Source organism: Hylobates moloch, unplaced genomic scaffold (genome assembly GCF_009828535.3).
Source record: "Hylobates moloch isolate HMO894 unplaced genomic scaffold, HMol_V3 SCAFFOLD_18, whole genome shotgun sequence".
Classification (NCBI taxonomy): Eukaryota; Metazoa; Chordata; class Mammalia; order Primates; family Hylobatidae; genus Hylobates; species Hylobates moloch.
This window is the reverse complement of record NW_026652293.1, coordinates 15172525-15193137: the sequence shown is the minus strand read 5'-3', so window position 1 is coordinate 15193137 and position 20613 is coordinate 15172525. Positions and strand designations below refer to the sequence as shown.

General features: G+C 35.6%; 1 protein-coding gene across 6 annotated transcripts in view; it reads left to right on the top strand.

Annotated features, from left to right (window-relative positions):
* Nucleotides 1-20613, top strand: part of PTPRC (protein tyrosine phosphatase receptor type C) — a 120030-nt gene that overhangs the window by 19554 nt on the left and 79863 nt on the right. The window lies entirely within an intron of this gene.

The following is a 20613-nucleotide window of genomic DNA, read 5'->3' as shown; positions in this document are numbered from 1 at the left end:
GAGTATTATTTTATTATGTTGCTTTCTTATACAACGAGGGAATAAAATAAAGCAATGTGGACTGTAATTGTGCTCATGAAAGAAACACAATGTATAACATACCTCCTTGAGACGGAATGATAAGGATAACCTAGAATGTTTACCATGATTTATCAATCTCTCCTATATAAGAAAAATATTTCTTGTCCTGAAGTGGTAACTTTGGTGAAGTCTTTTGCTTGCTCTTTTACAGACTAATTAACAAGTTTTCTATTCCTGCTCTGTCCTTTCCTCTCCTCTCACTCCTAAAAAGTGGTTAAAAGTTTGGCATTTGTTACCCAGAATACTAAATGTAACACATATGTCGCAAGATTTGATGGCATTGCACTTCTGTTCTTATTATGTTCTTTTCTGGAAAATTATGACAATTTGTGTCCCCTTAGAGAGTGTAGCACAGTTTTCTGGTTGCTCCTCATGATAATCCAAAAAAAAAAAAAAAAAATCCAGATATCCCTTACCTTTTAGAGTAAGAATCTGTAGAAGAAACAGTACTTTCATCAAATCATTTGAGAACGTTAAGTTGAATAAGTGATACGGTACTACCCTACAGACATGCGCAGGAAGTATCTGCATTTCTATGGCGTTCTGCTAAGGAAAAGAATTTTCTTTCCAAACAAGATTTTTCAAAATCATATTTTAAAAATATCTTAATGATGAATTTGAAGTTGAGAACCAACTTATTTCAAGTAAAATTAAAATTTTGGGAGATAAGAGAATATACTTTTTTTAAGGTTAGAACGCAGAGGCCATTATGACAATTAATGGGCCAGTGGAGACACCTGGTCTCTAAGAAGGAGACACCAGCTTCTTCATGTTTTGATTTCTGCCTTGTTCTCTTGTCTGTCGCCACTAGACACATACTATTTTATAGTAATCATTTGCATATTTTGTAGAAAAGGCAGCTGTGTTTTCTACAAATATTTCACAAATGTTAGTATTGCTCTATGCCAGGGAACAGAAGACAAATTGGTGGAAAAGATACATGTGGCCCCTCCCCAGGTAGGATTTCTTGTGTAGGCCCCATGCAGTGGAGGGACAGAGGGGCCCAGGGCTCATTTTGAGGACACGATAGTTCGGACTGTCTGAGGAAATCGACAGTGTGTGTTTAATGACCAAACCACCGTGGCTTTGAAGAATATATATATATATTTTTTTGCCTTTTTTTTTTTCGTTGCCCAGGCTAGAGTTCAATGGCATGATCTCAGCTCGCTGAAACCTACGCTTCCCAGGTTCAAGCGATTCTCCTGCCTCAGACTTCCAAGTAGCTGGCATTATAGGCATGCACCACCATGCCTTGCTAATTTTGTACTTTTAGTAGAGACAGCGTTTTTCTATGTTGGTCAAGCTGGTCTCGAACTCCCGACCTCAGGACCTCAGGTGATCTGCCCGCCTTGGCCTCCCAAAGTGTTGGGATTACAGGCATGAGCCACTGTGCCTGGCCAAGAATATTTTTCTTAATTTTTCTGTAAAACTAGGTTTTTTTTTAGTTTTCAAAGAAGGATATTTTGGTAGTTTTTCTTTAAAATGTGTATCATTATACAGAAATCATTGTCCACATATATGGACATATATATGTGTATAAATAGATTTTATATATATATATAAATAGATTTTACACATATATTTGTCCATATATATGTTCATATATATACACACATATATATACACATACATATATACACATATATGTACACATATATATATATATTCGATCTTTTTTTAATATAGTGTCCTAGACCTGGAATTCCTGTGTTAAAAAATGAAAACATTTTCAGTCTCTTCATAGATATTGACAAATGGCTTTCAGAAAAGTTGTTCCCTCTATTCGCTTTCTAACATTGTGTGAGTTTCCTTTCACATACTTTTGTCAGAGTTTAATTTTATCATTTTCAAATGTGTTACTTTTATAAAAACTGGTATTTCTTCAATTTACCATTTTGTGATTAATTTAATTTTTACTGTGTTTAGGGTTTTATCATATGTTTATTATTTACATTTCCTTTGTGAATTGTGTTCCTATGATTTGCACATTTATCTTTTGTGCAGCTGTGTTTAAATTTTGAATATAAAGTTATATGAAAGAGGAAAATATGTAATTTACATACACACACCCAAATATATGTGTGTATGTGTGTGTGTGGGGGGGTGGGGTGTGTGTGCGTGTATTCTGTGTTGAAATAAATGGTAGAACCAGGACAACGGGTAGAGGTTATGAGGTTGTTATCTGTGACACAGTCTAGAGGAGAAACCGTGTGAGCATCTATCAACTTACCTTTTTGAAAGAATCTTAACTATTAGTTTCTGGAATATTCAGAGAAGACTTGTAAAGCCAACAGGGACTCCTGAGAAGACATTCCATTATGAAATCTAAGTAACTTTGACAGCAAACCCTTGAGCCTTATCATTTTCATTAGATAATCTACCACCAACACAATGATCCAAAGTGCATGATATTCTTGCACTGGGCTTCTTCACTTTTTGCTTCACCCCAAAACTGCCGCTCCTAACCACATGCTTAGCTGCTAACTTTCACACCAGGCTTATGAGAACAGTATTTTCAGTAAGCTCTCTTTTCAATTCCTTTCACAATGGAGCTGCAGAATCTTTGAGTTGAAAGAAGCTTTAGAAGTGACTAGGATCAATGTATATATATCCCTCTTACCACACACACTCACTGAATATTTTCTGAAAACTACATTAAGAAGAAAAGAAAAGCCTAATTTAGTGCTGAACTGCTGAAATATTTTGAAATCTGTGATTTCAAAATCTTAACACTATTATCCAAACCAATGTTTCTCACGCCTTTTAGTCTCTGGACTCATTTTTAAACGTTCTTAGACATAAACCCAATTTTTAGCATAATTGTGGAATATAAAGAGCTTTTGTCTATGTGGGTTATATATATTTATTGTAAAATAAACTAGATAGAATTTAAAAATATTTAGTTATTTATTAAATAGTAATAATAAACCAATATATTAATATAAATAGCACATATTGTATGAAAAACAACCAGATATTACAAAACAAAGATTTAATAGGAATAGTGTCACTTTTTTGCATTTTTACAAATCTTTTAAATGTCTGTCTGAATAATAGATAGCTGGATTCTCATATATGCTTTTATATTCTCTATCTGTTGTAATATTATATACCATATAGTTTCTGGAAACATTAATTTTCTACTAATGAGAGAATGAGAGAGAAGAAGAAAAATAACTTCTTAGTACTGTTAGGTAAATAATAATATTATAACACTTAATTAGTATTATTTTGACCTCAAAGAATCTTTAAAAGGTTCTTGGGGACTATCTTGAGTCTCCAGAAAACACTGAGAACCACTGATAAGCCAACAAGATAAAATTCTTATCTTTACAGCAGCATAGAATAGGACCATACCTTCTTCCTTATAATAATACTTCAAGTATTTGAATGTATTTATTGTATTTTCATCTATACTAGTATTTCTTAGGACAAAATAGACTTCTTTAAGTTTCCATATTTGACACATTATCTTGTTCCCTTCCCCACTACCTACCTCCGGTTAGCCTCCTCTGGATACTCTTGGATTTCAATTTCATTTTTAATGTGTGATATTCTGGACTGGACACAGCACTTCAGGGACCTGGTATCTTGAATCAACAAAGACTTGTCTTCCAAATGATGGTGATTAGGAAGCCACCATGTCCAACCGGTCAGCCAGTTTTTATACTGTACAAATCAGCAATCTCAGAGTCAACCTAACCAGATTTAGGCAATGCACTTCCATGATGTTTTGATGTACTGGCTATTTTATTAATAGTAATATCAATAAAAATAATCATTAAGATATCTGATAATATTCAGGACTTCATATGTGCTAGATGCTATGTTTAATGCACACATTTATTCACTCTTCTAATTCTTAACAATTTTATGATGTATATGTATTTCTTATTCTTATTTTATAGATAAAGAATCTGAGGCATGGAAAATGTAGGCAATTTATTTGAGATTACAGAGCTAATAAGAGGCAGAGCCAAGGTTTGATCTGAATAACTTGATTCTAGGATCATTTTGGCTGGGAATTTTCTGAGAGCTGTGTGTGTGTGTGTGTGTGCACGCGCGTGTGTGGGTGTATAAACGTGAGACCGTATTAGTATATACACAAATGTCAATATATATTTTAAACTGGAATGTTTTAATAGAGTGGCTTATATGATAGAAATAAGAGAAATAGAGGAGGATGGAAAGGGAGAAAAAAGGAAAAAGTAATTAGGAATATTGAAAAACCTAAAATGTAGTTCTCTCCATATTCTGGATACTCCTGCCTTTTTTTTCCACTTTCCACACATTGACCAGTATTCCTTTCTCTTTTCCTAAAATAGTTTTACAGATACTATAGATACCCTTAGCTATTTGACAGTTATGTTTCTGTTCTTTTAACATGTCTGCTTCTATAACTGTCACACTTAAATGTTTTCACAGGAATCATGAAAACTATAGTTTTTCCTCCAATGTAAGGATCTCACATCATGCTTTCATTCTGAACTAACCATTCCCTCTCTGCAGTTGATGTAACTGTGCCATGTGATCATTGTACACACGTGGGAGGGAGGAGCTGAATTACGCCTGACCCCTGGCCAGAGCAAGAGCTACTGGCCAAAGGGGAGATTGAGCATCTGTTTTGTACTTCCCACGTCTCTTCACCTAGGAAGTGCAATAGATTTCTGACGAGTCTATGATTGCCTACTGATGAATAAAGACAATCTCCCTGCACAATTGCACTGCAGGAAAGACTGAACTTATGACTACTACTTCTGCGTAATTTTGAATTTCTTAGACCTGAACCCTGCTGAGTACACCTGCTTCCCTCTATTCCTTGCTGAAGTTCATTCTTTTCAGTGCGTTAATGGAGCCAAACCAAGCTGGTAGTGGTAACAATTTGAATAATGATAGTCTTTAACTTTTTATCTTTTGAAAAATAGAATTCTCAGGAGCACTTTTAGCTATAAGATTCCTTCATCCAATTAAATAAGCTGTAAGCTTCATGAAAAGTGTAAAAGGGCATAGGTGCATTTGTGGAAATAGAAGGAAGCAATCTTGAGCCTGAATACATTGAGGTACTGGTAAGCTTCTGGAAGTAGTTGAAGAAGACTTCAGTTAGAAGCTTGGTCAAATGGACAAAGTCCTGACTTGGACATTGGAGACCTGTAGCCACCCTCTGAATCCACAGCTGACCTAGTGGCCTTGATATATAATATTGATTGCAAGATAGTTTTGTGATGGTTAAGATTGCAGGCTTTAATAATTATATTTCTTGGATTTAAATCCCAACTCTGCCACTTACTGCTTTTCTCTGGGAACAGTGATTAACCTCTTTGTGCCTCAGTTTCCCCATCTTTAAATGAAAATAATTTGAGTGCATACCTCACAGGTACTAAAGAATAAATGATTGGAAAATAAAAATTATTGAATATATGTTAGTCATTATTATTTTCATTGTTATGCTATTATTATTTTTATTATTAATGTATGACATCATGTTACCTGCCTAACAGAGTATTAAGACAAAAGCAAAATATTTTCTCTATATTAATAATCCTAATAAACACCACTAATGTTTCCAAACTATACTTTGTTTTAACCCTACATGCCTTTAGTTCATGGAAGGAAAAGTATGTTAAAGACGCTATGGGGGTGAGGAGAATGATAAATATTATTATTTAAGACGTTTGCTATAATTTTTATATATCAATTAAGTTTATATGTTCTCAGAAAATTGGTCTTTGAATAATTGAGGACAGTGTGGGCTTTTATTCTGTTTCCGGAAGGTGGTGCCTGTGGCTGTGAGAAATAAGGAACAGACCATCTTCCCACATTTGAGAGGAAACTATACAAAAATGGGAAAATATTTGTTTTAAATATCTTTAGGATGTGAATTTTGTCGTAATTGCAAAATGTTTTGGCAGCAAAATAAATTATTTGGGTAGCAAGAAGAGATTTAACGATGCTATGTGGGAGAAAAACTAAGTCCCTACTATCTTTGTGAGAGCACGTCTCAGAGGACATGATGTGATCCTGTAAGTCTGTAGCAATCTTATTGTGCCCCAGTGCAGACATTCCTTCCTACTTCCCTGTAGAAAACAGAACTGTTTTTTTAAAAATTCTTTCTCAACTACCATTTTTAATAGTCATGTTACTTGATGACAAAATCAGATACACTGGTCTTTAATACTATATAGCGAATGATTTTTGAAAATTTGGAAAACTCTAACCCAACTATACCAGGAACTGCTCTCCTCTTCATCTCAGATATCTACTTCCTCTTCAGACCTGTGTGTGAAGCTCTAGAATAGGTTGTTTGGGAAGACTACAAAATCTCCTCTCCAAGGTCCCTTATAACCCTGACAGTTGCTAGATTTGAAATCAAGGATTTATTGTCCCCCTGCCCTGAGCCTCTCCCTTATGTCCACATAGGCTCTAGCATTGGAAGAAATATTTTAAGAGCTCTTTCTTTTTGACTTTGTGATACTCCCATATTAAAAATGGCTTATGACAGGAAGAGGACAAAAATGCTATATTTTTTCCCTTAAGGCTAATGTTCTGGGGGACTACCATGAAAAATCCAGGTATCCTAATCTGGAGAGTTACCCTTTGGATCTGAATAGCATTGGAGTCAGTACAACGGTTGGGGGGTGTTTTTAGAACATCCCGGCAGCCTTTTTTTTTTGTATTTTTAGTAGAGACAGGGTTTCACCGCCCTGCAGCCTTTTAAAGCAATTTAATACATGAGTTAAATATCATATTTAAAAAATAGATTTTATTTTTTATTATAATTTTGACGAATGCATTTTCATCAATGTTGTCAAAGTCAAGAAGTCATTATTGAGACCCTGAGGGTAAGGCAGGAGCGAAGTGAGAACAAGCAGATGCCAAAGATGGTGAGAAACCAGAATAGCCAGCTCCCCCAGGCATACACAGAGATGTTTTGCAATGGCAGGTCCCCGTGGTTGTCTGACCCAGACTTCCACCTTGAGGTAATTGGGGTAACTATAACGATATTTTCATCCTGATCTCTTCATGCAGTTATATGTTTCCAAGAACAGATAAACTATGAACTTAGTACAAGTGTCTCCTTTCCTTGGATTCTCACCATCTGGGTGGTAAACATGACAGAAACATTCAAATATGTTCAATGTAGTACATGGTAACAAATGCTTTAGCACAGACTAGGGAGCATGTCTGGCAACGTGTTGGCAAATAATTATATTGGCACATTCAGGATAAAATGAGAATACGGAAAAACAGAATATGATTCTCTTCCCAGTCCTGGAAAGACATCCCAAGTGTACGTATTGTTTATATTTTTATATTATGTTATTAGTATGTCTTTACCTGCAAAGGGCAGGTCATTATCATTCAATATGCTCAAATACTCACATTTAAAGATGTAGGCACTTTGAGAGGCCCAGGCGGGAGAATCACTTGAGCCTAAGAGTTCAAGACCAGCCTGGGCAACATGGCAAATCCCATCTCTACAAAAAATACAAAAATTAGCTGCGTATGATGCCTGTGGTCCCAGCTACTTGGGAGGCTGAGGTGAAAAGATTGTTTGAGTCGAGGAAATGGAGGCTGCGGTGAGCCATGGTCACACCACTGCACTCCAGCATTCTAGCCTCTGCAACAGAGCAAGACCCTGTCTCAGAAAAAAAAAAAAAAAAAGGTGTAGGGACCATTGCAGACATCTATTCATAGAGGGTTAAACAATAGAATTAGACAACCATGTATATGTCTGGAATCATGTGTTTTTTCCACGCATGTAGGAAGGAGAAGGTAGGAACAATGAGAAGATTCTTTTAGTGATCATAGTGGCTCCAAAACAGATGCTTTGGTATATGTAATACCCATCTATCTTATAAAGAAAATAAAAAAATAATAAAAGCATTTGCTAACCATGTTAGATGCTATAGTAAATGTAAAAATAAAGGGTCTGTTAATCTATTAACTGAGCTTAATATATGATGTGATATAACAGCAGCCTTCAAATATGTGGAGGGCTATAACAGAGATCATGATGAACAGACGTTTATTCTGGCTTAGAAAGACTAGACACAGAAATTAAAGGCATAAATTACTCTACAGCAAAGCAATCTTAACCTAACACTCCTTTCAAGGTAGACTACGAATATTTCCACCAATAATATATTTATTAAAATAGATTCATTTGTCTTTTTAAGTTAAACATAATCTTGCTTGAATGAGGATGAGTATAAGGTACCTCAATCATGACCTTGTAGATCACTGAATCAGCCAGCTTTGTATTCAGCTATCAAACAAAATAAAATGTGATCACTAGTGGTTCAAATACATTGGAGTTCTACAACTAAAGATCTAAAGGAATGAAATCCATGACTAGTACAAAAACATAATAAGACCCTAAGCAACTTACAATATTTTGATGTTTCTTTTCTGACACCCCATTCAATAGGCTTTTGTCTTCATGCTCAGCATCTCCTATCTCATTTGGGATGCTATGCATCCACACCTTTCATCACATTCCAGCAAAAAGAAAGGGAGGGCAAAGTGGTAATATATTTTTCCTAGTGAGGTTTTTGCCTCTTTATTCAGGGATGGAAACATTCCCCAGAAGCTTTTGTCTACACTTATTGGCCAGAAATGTAAAATATAACCACTCGTTGCTGTTAGAGGTGGGAAGGAGTCCCTGAAAAAGAAATTATTCTTGTTTTCCAGCCTCTATTGTAGCATATAACAAGGAAGAATGGGATTATGAATAGCTTTGGAATGTTTATCATGTCTTCTAGTTGCCATAGCTCATAGTCATTTTATATGATTGAATCTATATTAGGCCTTTTATCTGACAAGTTTCCCAATGTACAAAGACTGAAAAAACTAGTCAACTTGCCTCAGACGGGAATAAAGAATGTCAACTAGTCTGACCAAGTGAGTTTGGAAAGCTAAGATTTAGCCTTGGGTGCATTACTGATGGACAATAAAGGAGTAGGTGGCACTCATTCATTCATTCAGTCATTTTAGCTGTGCTATTGAATACTTGCTAACTGCAAAGCACAGAGCTAGATGCTAGTAGGAATATAGAAAAGAAAGTCACAGTCTCTGCCTTGAAAACATATTTATTTTATTTGTAGGACAAGACATCTACACATATACAAACTGTCAATTCATAACATGTCATGGAAATATAAAAGAAGATATGAGTGAAAGTGGAGTGTTTAAGGAAATTTCCATGCAGTTGATAGAATTTAAATCCTATAATTTCAATAGGTAGTAGCTGTGTCTCAGACATTCTAGGCAGTGCACAGCAAGAGAAAAGACCGTGATAAAGATAAAAACTAGGAAGAAGTAGGCAATCAGTCATATTTCTGCAAAGCAAGGGAGGCGATGTTAGAAAATTGCATGTGTTAGCTTGTATACACAACTTAGCTTACAATGTTAGCTTGTAGCTAACTGAATACAGATGTGAGAGTTAAAATATACTCTCCTAACAGTAGAACAATGATTGTTAGAGTGGCAGGGATGATCTTACAGAAATAAACATTGGACAACCAGCAAAAACAGTGAAAGCCAGCCGTATGGCTATCTGGAGGAAGAGCATTCCAGCTACTGAAATACAAAGTGGTATCATGGTGCGATGTCTTTTTTTTTTTATTTTTGTTTTAGAGACAGGGTCTCACTATGTTGCCCAGGCTGGTTTCAAACTCTTGAGCTCCTGTGATTCTCCTGCCTCAGCCTCCTGAATATAGTCACATGCCACCATGCCTAGCTAAGTTATATATAAACATAAGCACAGAGTAACATGGTAGCAAAAAATAATGTCACCTAAATTAGGGTTTTGAAGACAATATAGGAGTTAGGTAGATAAAGAAGAGAGGGAAGGGCATAACACAAAGGAACAGAAAGTATTAGAATGTCTGTATTATGAACTTGCATACAAATTGAGTGCTTTAATTTTGCCAAGCACCTTTCATAACACTATAAGGAATTAACAGTATGAGACAGCGTAAGTAAGGGGGCCTGAGAACTTACATAAACACCCTTGGTACGTGGAAAGTAAATATAAAATGGTGCTGATAATTCTAATTACATAGTTTATAGAAAAGATACATGACAAAGCTTGAAGTAAGAATGATTGATAAGGAATTAGGTAGTTTCTGCATAAGGAAAGGTGATTTCAGATCCCAAAAGGGCATGGCTGAATGTTTCAGCCTTTCAGAGTTGAGGAATCCATTTCTTCCTGTGGAATGATTAGTCTTTAGGTGAATAGATATGTATTGAAGGGAAATTAAGAGAGCATAAGAAAAGCCCACTTTACCTGCCATCTATCCATGGAAGCAGCAATAAGACCACCTGAGAGCTATGGTACAATTAAATTGAAGACATTTGCACACATAAAGTAGGTGTAATGTAACATACAGGCTCAAACATTTGAAATTGATGATATTTGGTCATTGCTGGCCTACAAAAGAAATGATTTTATGTGATTCAGTCTAATGGTAGTAGTTACAAACGATTGACTTCTTTGCAAATAAGATGGTTGAAATAGTACCCAAAACTAGCACATTGGGCAAAAATTACAAAGAAATATCTAAGTGGTTGCGTAGTAACCACAAAAATGAACACATTTATTTTCAGAGTTCAAACCGTGGTAGATTTGAGAGTATGTTTGGAAATGACTAATACTTAGTGTTGTTTACCCTGTCACCACATTCCTGCATAAGGCTCTTTATCTCTGACTGGTCATGCTCACATCTGTTTTCTGCCAGCCTTTTCTGGTGCCCGCAGGCACCCACCTGCACCTAATGTCCTCCTTTTATGCTTTCTGGTCTCCTTTCGTGTACTGTGTGGTCCACCATACTACCTAATCTGCTATATACTCATAAAACCACTTACTTCTTTTGAAAAAAAATGTATTATTAGATTTAAATATATATATATATTTATATTTCCCTTCACTTTTTAAAGTTTTCACTTTATATTTATACTATGTTTTAAGCTTCCCTAATATCTCACTGCTGAATCCCACCAACATGGAATCCACAGCATGGTGAGTCCCTGACTTACCCATTCCTACTAGAAGTAGAGCCAGAATCTAATCCAGACCTCCTGCCAGCCACTCCCAGACCCCTTCTTTCCCCCAAAGAAAATGAAGAACATATTTTTTTGTGCAGAGAGATACAATCAGGAAATTTTTTTAAAATCAGGTTTTATTTTAACTGAATAGCTTACTTAGTCCTGGGACTGTAAAGTCAATTGAATGATGGAGTCATTTTTTTCAAAATGCGACATCTTCTTACCCACTTCTCTTATTACTCTCATCATTATGAAAATCACATTTGTGAAAGGAAATGAATTTATGTCAGATTTTCTTTGGCATCACCCAAAGGACCTTAGTAAAGAAAACTAATACTAATTTTATTTTCTATCGTGAGCACCTTAATACAGAACTGTAAGAATAATGACTATTTTTAATGCCAGCTGAGGCGTGTAAGTATTACTAGCTTCTTTTTTTGTATTGACTTCTATACTTATCTCAGGAATTTTTATAGTGATATAGACATTTTGTGAAATAGATCATGAGTGAAACATAGCCCTGGTATAGCTTGACTAGGACCTACTTTACAGATTTGTCCTTAAGTACTGAATATAAATGTTTCTGCTTCTTATTTTCCTTAGCATTTTTAAAGAAAGGCACTGGAAGCCAAAAGTTTCCATGATGAAATATTTATAATTATTAATCACTGTTATATGACCTTATTAGGTATGAAAACTATATTCAACATCCTGAATATGAAACGTGATTAGTTCTGATTTTAAAGATTTGTGATAAAACAAGACACCATTGAAGAAATACACAGAAAAAGGAAGACAAAATAGCTTGGGACACATTAATAACTTACACAACAAATTTTAAAAATTAAATCATCTAATAGATTTAATATATAATATACCCCAGAAATATTTACATTATATTTTCAAAGTCTAGAGTATTTCTTCCATAGACTCCAGAACTATTTGTATATATTATCATCAAAACACAATTTTGAGAGAAGTTGGAATGGCAGTGCACGTAGCAAATTAAAAAAATACCCACTTTCTTTACAAGTCTCTATCTAATTCATACTCTCCATTGCTCTTTCCTGCTTCACAAACTTCTTAAAATATTTTTTTCTAGCCTCCCAGTCTACACTCTCACTTTTCACTAACCCATTTACTGCTTTCTTGCTTGTTGTCCCAGCACACCACCAAAACAACTTCCATGCATACACCAGTATCACCCCCTTTGCCCCCCCGTTTCCAATAAATTAAACCCAATGGACAAGCTAGAGCTTTTATTATACTTCACCTCTCAGAGGCATTTAACGCTATTGACAACTTCCTTCTTTTCAAAACTCTGTCCTCCCCTAATTTTCATGAAACATGAAACTACCTTCTAGTTCTCTCATTCGTCTCAGCCCTCTGGCTCCTCTTTCTCTATTCCCTTGTTACATGTTGGTGTTGGTATGTATTCCATTCTAGAACTTTGTCTCCTCTACCCTGATGCTATCATTTAGGGTGAAATCACCTACTCCCATTGCTTAATTTGTCTTTTATAAATTTGTGACTTCTACATCTATATCTCCAGTTCTGCTGTCTTTTTTGTATTAAAGACCAATTTCTCCAGCTATGTACTAGACACTTCCAACTAGTATGCCACTGGTATCTCAAATTCAACATTATTGAACTCAAAAACTTCTTTCATTAACATGCCTCGCTGTCATATTTCCTGTATTGGTGAATTATATCAGCTTCTATACACTTGCCTGAGCCAATATAACCTAGGACATATTCTCCTTTTCCCTTAACTCAGCATTGACTTACAAAGAACATGCTAGGAAGTCTGTATTCTTCATGTCTTAAAATATTCACCTCTGCTTCCATTGCCACAGCTTTGATTTGGGCCACTCACATTTCTGCAGTAGTCTCTGAGATTGTTATCATCCATATCTCTGCATTTTTCTTGCTAATGAGACCTTCATTAAAATTATTTTGTAAGTATTTAATTATTTAGCTATTCATGCCTTTCCATATGACTTAAAATTCCATTGGGTTTTGCTGTTTTCCTGTAACCTAAAGTTACATCCGGATTGGTCAAAGTGAAGCATAGTAACTGCATTCCCTTTGATAGTGCTGCAATTAAGACCAATGAAATGTGAAGGAGTTTTAGGGAAGACTTTTCCTCAGTCTTAAAAAGAGACAAAAGGAAACAAGACCCCTCTCCTGTCTCTGGTTCATATTTGATGAGAATATGGCATGGAGTCTTTTTGAGACCAGTGGGGTAGTTAGACCCACACCCTGTGGATGTCAGAGCAAAAATATGGAAGGAATCTGGGTCCCGATACCATCATCAAACCATTGAGCTAATTCTGTTTTGTAAGATAATAAATTCCTTACTGTTTACTCTGTTCGAGTTCCTTTTTTTTCTGTTAGTTGTAGCTGAAACCATTTTAATTGTTGTTTTTTGTTTTGTTTGGTTTTGTTTAATACGGAGTCTTGCTCTGTTGCCCAGGCTGGAGTGCAGAGGCGCCATCTGGGCTCACTGCAACCTCCACCTCCAGGGTTCAAGCGATTCTTCTGTCTTAGTCTCCCAAGTAGCTGGGATTACAGGTGCACGCCACCATGCCCGGCTAATTTTTTTTGTATTTTTTTGCATTTTTAGTAGAGATGGGGTTTCACCATGTTGGCCAGGCTAGTCTGGATTTCCTGATCTCAGATGATCTACCCATCTTGGCCACCCAAATTGCTGGGATTACAAGCCACCGTGCCTGGCACCATTTTAACTGTATTCTAAAAGCATTTTACAGCCTGCTAATACATAGCCTCATCTCCAACCTTGCATTCCTAAGTTCCACTCTGCATTCCACAAATGGGATTAATCACCTACTGAAAGCTCTATAATAATTCCTTTCACTTGAGGATATTGTTAAAACTTCTCAGTTTGTAAGACAGGGTCTTCATTATCAGCGTCACATTTATCTTCCAGAAAGATTTCTAGCACCCCTCTACCTTACATCTTGCTTTTCAGCCAGGAAGAACAACTTTTACTTTCTGAAATGTACTAGATTCTCAATGTTGGGCCACATTGCTCTTTTTTTTTCTAAAAGACTCATCATCTTCCTTTCCCACCTAACTCAAACATATCCCTCTTAACTTAGACATTACTTATTTTGGGGGAGTCTTCCATGATTACCCTAAGAATAGGGTAGGCATTCTTCCTCCCTGCTTCCATAGGAAGTAGGAAACTATTGCACTTACTCATTGCAATGTGGCTATAGTGTGATCAAAATAATTAAACAATACTGTGTGGATTCAAATTTTTCTCAGCTACTCACAAGCTGAATGATCTCAAACAAGTTATTTACTGTGCCTTATTGTGCTTTCTTTGTCTCTAAAATAGAGGTAATAATTATACATACTTCATATTATTACAATGATTGAGGAAGCTAATGTATATGGTATACTTACATATATGTAACCTAGTATAACGCATGATACATAATAAGTGCTGTGTACATGCTCAGTCAAATAATGGTCATTTGAAAATATTTCTTGAGTAAATGAAGAGGAAAGTGTTTATTTTCAATACATTCAAAGATACTGTTTTGGTTATTTCCATTACAGAGGCATAATCAGTTTACCATTCAGAAAAATGGAAGAGTACATTTTAACTGCTCCTCCAGTGATACTATGGAAAACAATCTTTTAGAAAAATAAAGAAGGTGTGATTAATGACTAAAGAATCACACACTCTCAAAGTGAAACAATGTCCCAAGAAATGCGGTAGAATAAGCCTTTTGTTTTCTGATTTTTTTTTCTTAACTTTGCTTGTGTGTTGTAGAAAGTTAACCCAAATTTAAGAAATTGAAATTTTGAAGTATTAATAATGTACTTCTCTCCCAAAATTGTTTTAATGTAATGATTTTTGCAATATGGATGAATTATATATGCATCTAGAGGCTAAAAACCATAAAAACAAGCTTATTAGTAGACTTTTGTTGTTCATTTTGTACAGCATAAAGCAGCAATCGAAAAGTTTTTCAAACAAATTATCTTACGCATTTTGACTAAATCCAGATTTATCTTCTTAAAACGAAGACCTTTGTTGTAGTTGCATTTGTTCCTCATATGCAGTAGAATGACCCAGCCTCTTTGGCTTAGAGGTTGTGTCTCCTTTTTATGACACTTGGAGCGGCATCTCATGCTCATCACTTCAGTTGGATAAGGAATGCTGTCCAGTCACAAAGACTCATGAGATCATGTCCAATGAAGGCATTTAACAATAAATTCACAACTAGTGAGTGAGAATTTTATAAAGCAGTTTCAAGTATTAAGTAGATAGGTAGGTAAGCTTTATTATATTTTTTAAATGTGAAATTTTACAATTGTGAAAATTTACAATTTTACAATTTTACAATGTCAGGATGGATAATATTGCCTTTTTAGTAATGGTAGCCTTCACTATCTGCATTATGACTGTACAATAATAACATATAATAATATATATGGCATATATATTTTATATATATAACACAATATATAACATATATAATAACATATAATTATAACATAATAACTGGGGCTATGATTGCAAACATTTATAAGATGTGGTATGAAAATGTCCCAATCACAAAAACACTCAATTTAAAAACGAAAGAAAATGAATCTATGCTATGCTTTGCTTCATCTTTCCCTGAACTAGTTACGAACAAACCTTTTAAAAATAAGCTTTCTGCTGGGCACGGTGGCTCATGCCTGTAATCCCAGCACTTTGGGAGGCTGAGGTGGGCGGATCATGAGGTTAGGAAATCGAGACCATCCTGGCTAACGCAGTGAAACCCTGTCTCTACTAAAAATACAAAAAACTAGCGGGGCGTGGTGGCGGGCGCCTGTAGTCCCAGCTACTCGGGAGGCTGAGGCAGGAGAATGGTGTGAATCCGGAAGGCGGAGCTTGCAGTGAGCCGAGATCGTGCCACTGCACTCCAGCCTGGGCGACAAAGCAAGACTCTGTCTCAAAAAAAAAAAAAAAAGCTTTCAATTTGGGAATAATTTTAGATTTACAGAAAAGTTGCAAAGATAGTAAGGAAAGTCCCCATTTGCTCTTCATTTGGCTCCCTCTAATATTAACATTTGCCAAGGGTACATTTGTTAAAACTAAGAAGTAACCATGGGTACAATGCTATTAACCAAATTACAGCCTTCATTTGAATTTTGCCCATTTTTCCAATATTGTTCTTTTCCTGCTACAGCATCCAATCTAGGACCTCATGTTGCATTTATTTCTTGTGTACCTTTAGTCCCCTAGGATTTGTGACGGTTTTCTGTCTTTTTTCTTTTGGAGACTGCTCATTGCCTCTGTTAGTTTCATGATCCTCTGAGATGTTATTGACAATAAAATAGCATGTGAATTTCACCTAACTAAAAAGTGTATTTGATCCAAAGCCCTGATTTTAAGAATTTGAAAGAAAAAAATGACTGTATTTTTCTCAGTTCTAAGCATTTTACTAGAATAGTAATTGTATTCTTTCAACATGGAATTAATATTGATGAGAAGCAAATATCTAAATTTAAAAGAAAATATAATTTTGTTGAGGGAGGTAATAGACAATAAAATGTATCTATTATAGAAAAAATTCCCAAAACTTTCTCATTAAATGTGCTTTATCTTTGCTTCATTACTAATATTTAGGTTTTGTTTAAAAAAGCATATGCCAATGATATCTCATTAATAGTAAGAATCCATCTAATTTTAGCTTGATCTTCCCTTTGACTAGGCCTGATTGGATTAAATTATCATAAAGAGACAAAATAATGCAAAAAGTGATAAATCTATAAGGCTTCCCTAAGATTTCCCATAGAATGATCAACCCAAATGTGCTCTTTATTTTATGGCATGAAATGACATACTGTGTCAAGAACTGAATTTCATCATACATGAGACATGACTATTTTTATATCTCTATAAATTGGGTATGAATTATAAAAGTATGCTGGTAAACTGATCACTTGAAAACATAAAGTCAATTTTCCCTGGAAGAGTTTCTCACTATAAAAGAAAGGCAACCATCTTTTTCCTTAATATCTAGCTTTATCAGGTCAGGGGCTATATTCTCGGAATGGATAAGTAATTTCTGTTGTATCTGCTAATTTCATTTAAAAAGGTAACTAGAGAATATTGGAAGCATTATTGTAGAACTGTGTCAAAGACCGAAATACCATTCCTACCTTAGACTGTACCTCAAGATCGAAGCTCTGGATGCTATCTGGAATTAAAATGTTTACATTAAGATTAAAACTCAGTAAAATAAATGTTTGAAAGGAAAACCAGACCAATACGGAATAATTTTACTTAGACCTACTCTCCAAATGTGCTAAAAGACTTGCAAAAGTTGTTGTTGTTTTAGTAACTAAGTCAAGCCAGTTTTATTTAATTCAATACATGGAGTATTAATGTGCTGTATGAATGCCCAAGGTAGTACTGGACACCAGAAAGTCTTTAGGAATCATGCTTCTGAGTTTCAAAATGGTGGCTAGTTTAGCATAGATTCAACATAAGCATTAGGTGTTCCTTTGACATTTAGGAATCAGCCAATCAACAGGAGGAAAAGTAAATTGAATACGAACTTGAAAGAGACCATGTCTTTTTTTCATCCAACTGTGAAAAACTTTCTTTGTACAACTGTTAAACTTAAGAAACAGATGGTAGATCTGTATCAGTCAGTGAGGGGTTTCTGAAGTACTTTTCTGGATGAATGCCAAGAAACTGAGTTTCTGAGACTTGCATGGCATGGCTCTGGGTTTGTTCTGAGCTGTTTAGTGAAGTGAGGGCTGGCGTTCAGAACCCCGGGCAGGGAGAGTAGTCATTCCCATTGCCTTGCACAGAGATAGAATCACAGGTGACAGGTCACTGGAAAAATCACTTCTTGAGAGTGGGTATCTTTATTTTGAGTTGGTATCTTTTTGAGAGTTAGTCACTCATAAGCCTTGCTTTTGATAACATTTCTTTAAATTCCTCCAAGGAACAAGGGGAAGTGCAAAAAGAATACGATAAAATACAGCATTGAATGAGATAAGCATATTCAACCTAAGGGGCACACTAAATACGGTAATCTGGGAACATAACTCAGATTTCTTTTCTTCTTTGCTCAGTATAAGTTGCATAATCATAGAAGATTTATGTAGAAGTCAGAAATCAAGGTCAAGAGGGTAGGCATATTTAGATTTTTTTTTTTTTTTATTATACTTTAGGGTTTTAGGGTACATGTGCACAATGTGCAGGTTTGTTACATATGTATCCATGTGCCATGTTGATTTCCTGCACCCATTAACTCGTCATTTAGCATTAGGTGTATCTCCTAATGCTGTCCCTCCCCCCTCCCCCCACCCCACAACAGTCCCCGGAGTGTGATGTTCCCCTTCCTGTGTAAGATTCTTACCCTATTCATAATTAACAATAAAATAAGATTTTGTGTCCCGATTCAAAGAATGGATGGCTCAGCCCTCATAACCTCTTAAATTAGTTTTATTCTATAACTGGATTTCTGAATCTCTTTTGAAAATTACTACCATTGATGTCACTGAGTGAAAAAGGCAGAAGGATAGACTGGTGTTAACCGTAATGGACATTTACCCAACATTACCCGTGGGCCTGCTATCCATTTTAAATTCTAAAAGCACTTTACAGCTTGCTAATACATAACCTCATCTCCAACCTTGCATTCCTAAGTTCCACTCTGCATTCCACAAATGGGATTAATCACCTACTGAAAGCTCTATAATAATTCCTTTCACCTGAGGATAATGTTAAAACTTCTCAGTTTGTAAGAGAGGGCCTTCATTATCAGCGTCACATTTATGTTCCAGAAAGATTTCTAGCACCCCTCTACCTTACATCTTGCTTTTCAGCCAGGAAGAACAACTTTTACTTTCTGAAATGTACTAGATTCTCAATGTTGGGCCACATTGCTATTTTTTTTCTAAAAGACTCATCATCTTCCTTTCCTACCTAACTCAAACATATCCTTCTTAACTTAGACGTTACTTATTTTGGGGGAGTCTTCCATGATTACCATAAGAATAGGGTAAGCATTCTTCCTCCCTGCTTCCATGGAAAGTAGAAAACTATTGCACTTACACATTGTAATGTGGCTATAGTATGATCAAAATTATTAAATCTAAACAATACTGTGTGGATTCAAATTTTTCTCAGCTACTCACAAGCTGCTATCCATTTTACAAAGCCTCTTGCATGTATTACTTTGTCTAATCCTCATATCAACCATATATAAACTAGATTTTATGATTATGGCTCTAAAAACAAGGAGACTAAACCTCACAAATATCTTTTACCCTGTACAAGACCTTAGTTGGCTGAGCTAGGATTCAAAACTAGATCATTCCGAGGACAATATAAAGTCCAGCTTTTTTTTTTTCACATAGGGATGTATATTTCCAGGTACAGTTTACATTTTGTTCTTTATTGCATGAACATAAATATAGATACAAATGAAAACTCAAAAGCACATGAAAATGCCAAGAGGAAATGCAATACCATCTTATGAAATGAGAAATTACACACATCTTACAGTGAGTTTCAAAATTATATTGCTCAGAGTATTTTTACTGTGGAACCATAGGCAAAAACTATAGCAAGAGTAAATCCAAAAATGTGTATTGTCCTTCTATAAACTAACTACTGTGTAGGATACAAGGGATGCTGATTTCACCAGTGCCTTTAAGAAGGACAAATCAAATTAAAAAGTCAAAATGACTGAAGGTGATAATCCAGATAGTGGTAACAATAACAATAATTACTACCATTTATAGAACTTTTTGATGTTGTTCAGTCAACGTTTCTATTTTTATTCAATTGTAAGCAAACAACAGAATTAACCCAACATTCAGCAACTCCAGATCAGCTTTTCTTACCCCCATGAAGAGCTATCAATTTAACAACCACAGTTCTAAGGATTCCTAATAAGCTGTCAATGAGCACTGCTGCCGGTCTAGATGGCCATGCCCCAACAAAAGCTAAGCCACTCTCCCTAATGCTTTTTCCAGGATTGCTTTTTAAAGGGACCAGAGCAAGATACTGACGCCTATTAAGGCATCTGAGATGCACCGTGTTGGGGTTTAGCCTCCATGCCAGCCAGCCTCTGGTTGTCTAGGTGAGCGACAGCACCATAAAAACACGCTGCGTACAATTCTGGTATCAGGATCACAAAGGCAGAGAGGCGACCAATCCTTTTTCTTTTTTTCTTTTTTTTTTTTTTTGTAACCTCCCTTAAAGATTATTTGATGCTTTGCTCTATTACTGTAGGCCTGGTCTTTCCCCCCCCCCCCCCAATTTTTTCTTCTTTAAACTCTAGATTGCTATTTTTATATTAATTTGATGACCCCATCACAGTACCAGAATATTCCTGAAAATAGAGTTCCAATTTGATCAAAACATAAACCAGAGTGAGTGAGTGACTAGAATTATAAAGGCCAGGCAGCAGGAAAAGTTACCCTAAACCATCTGAC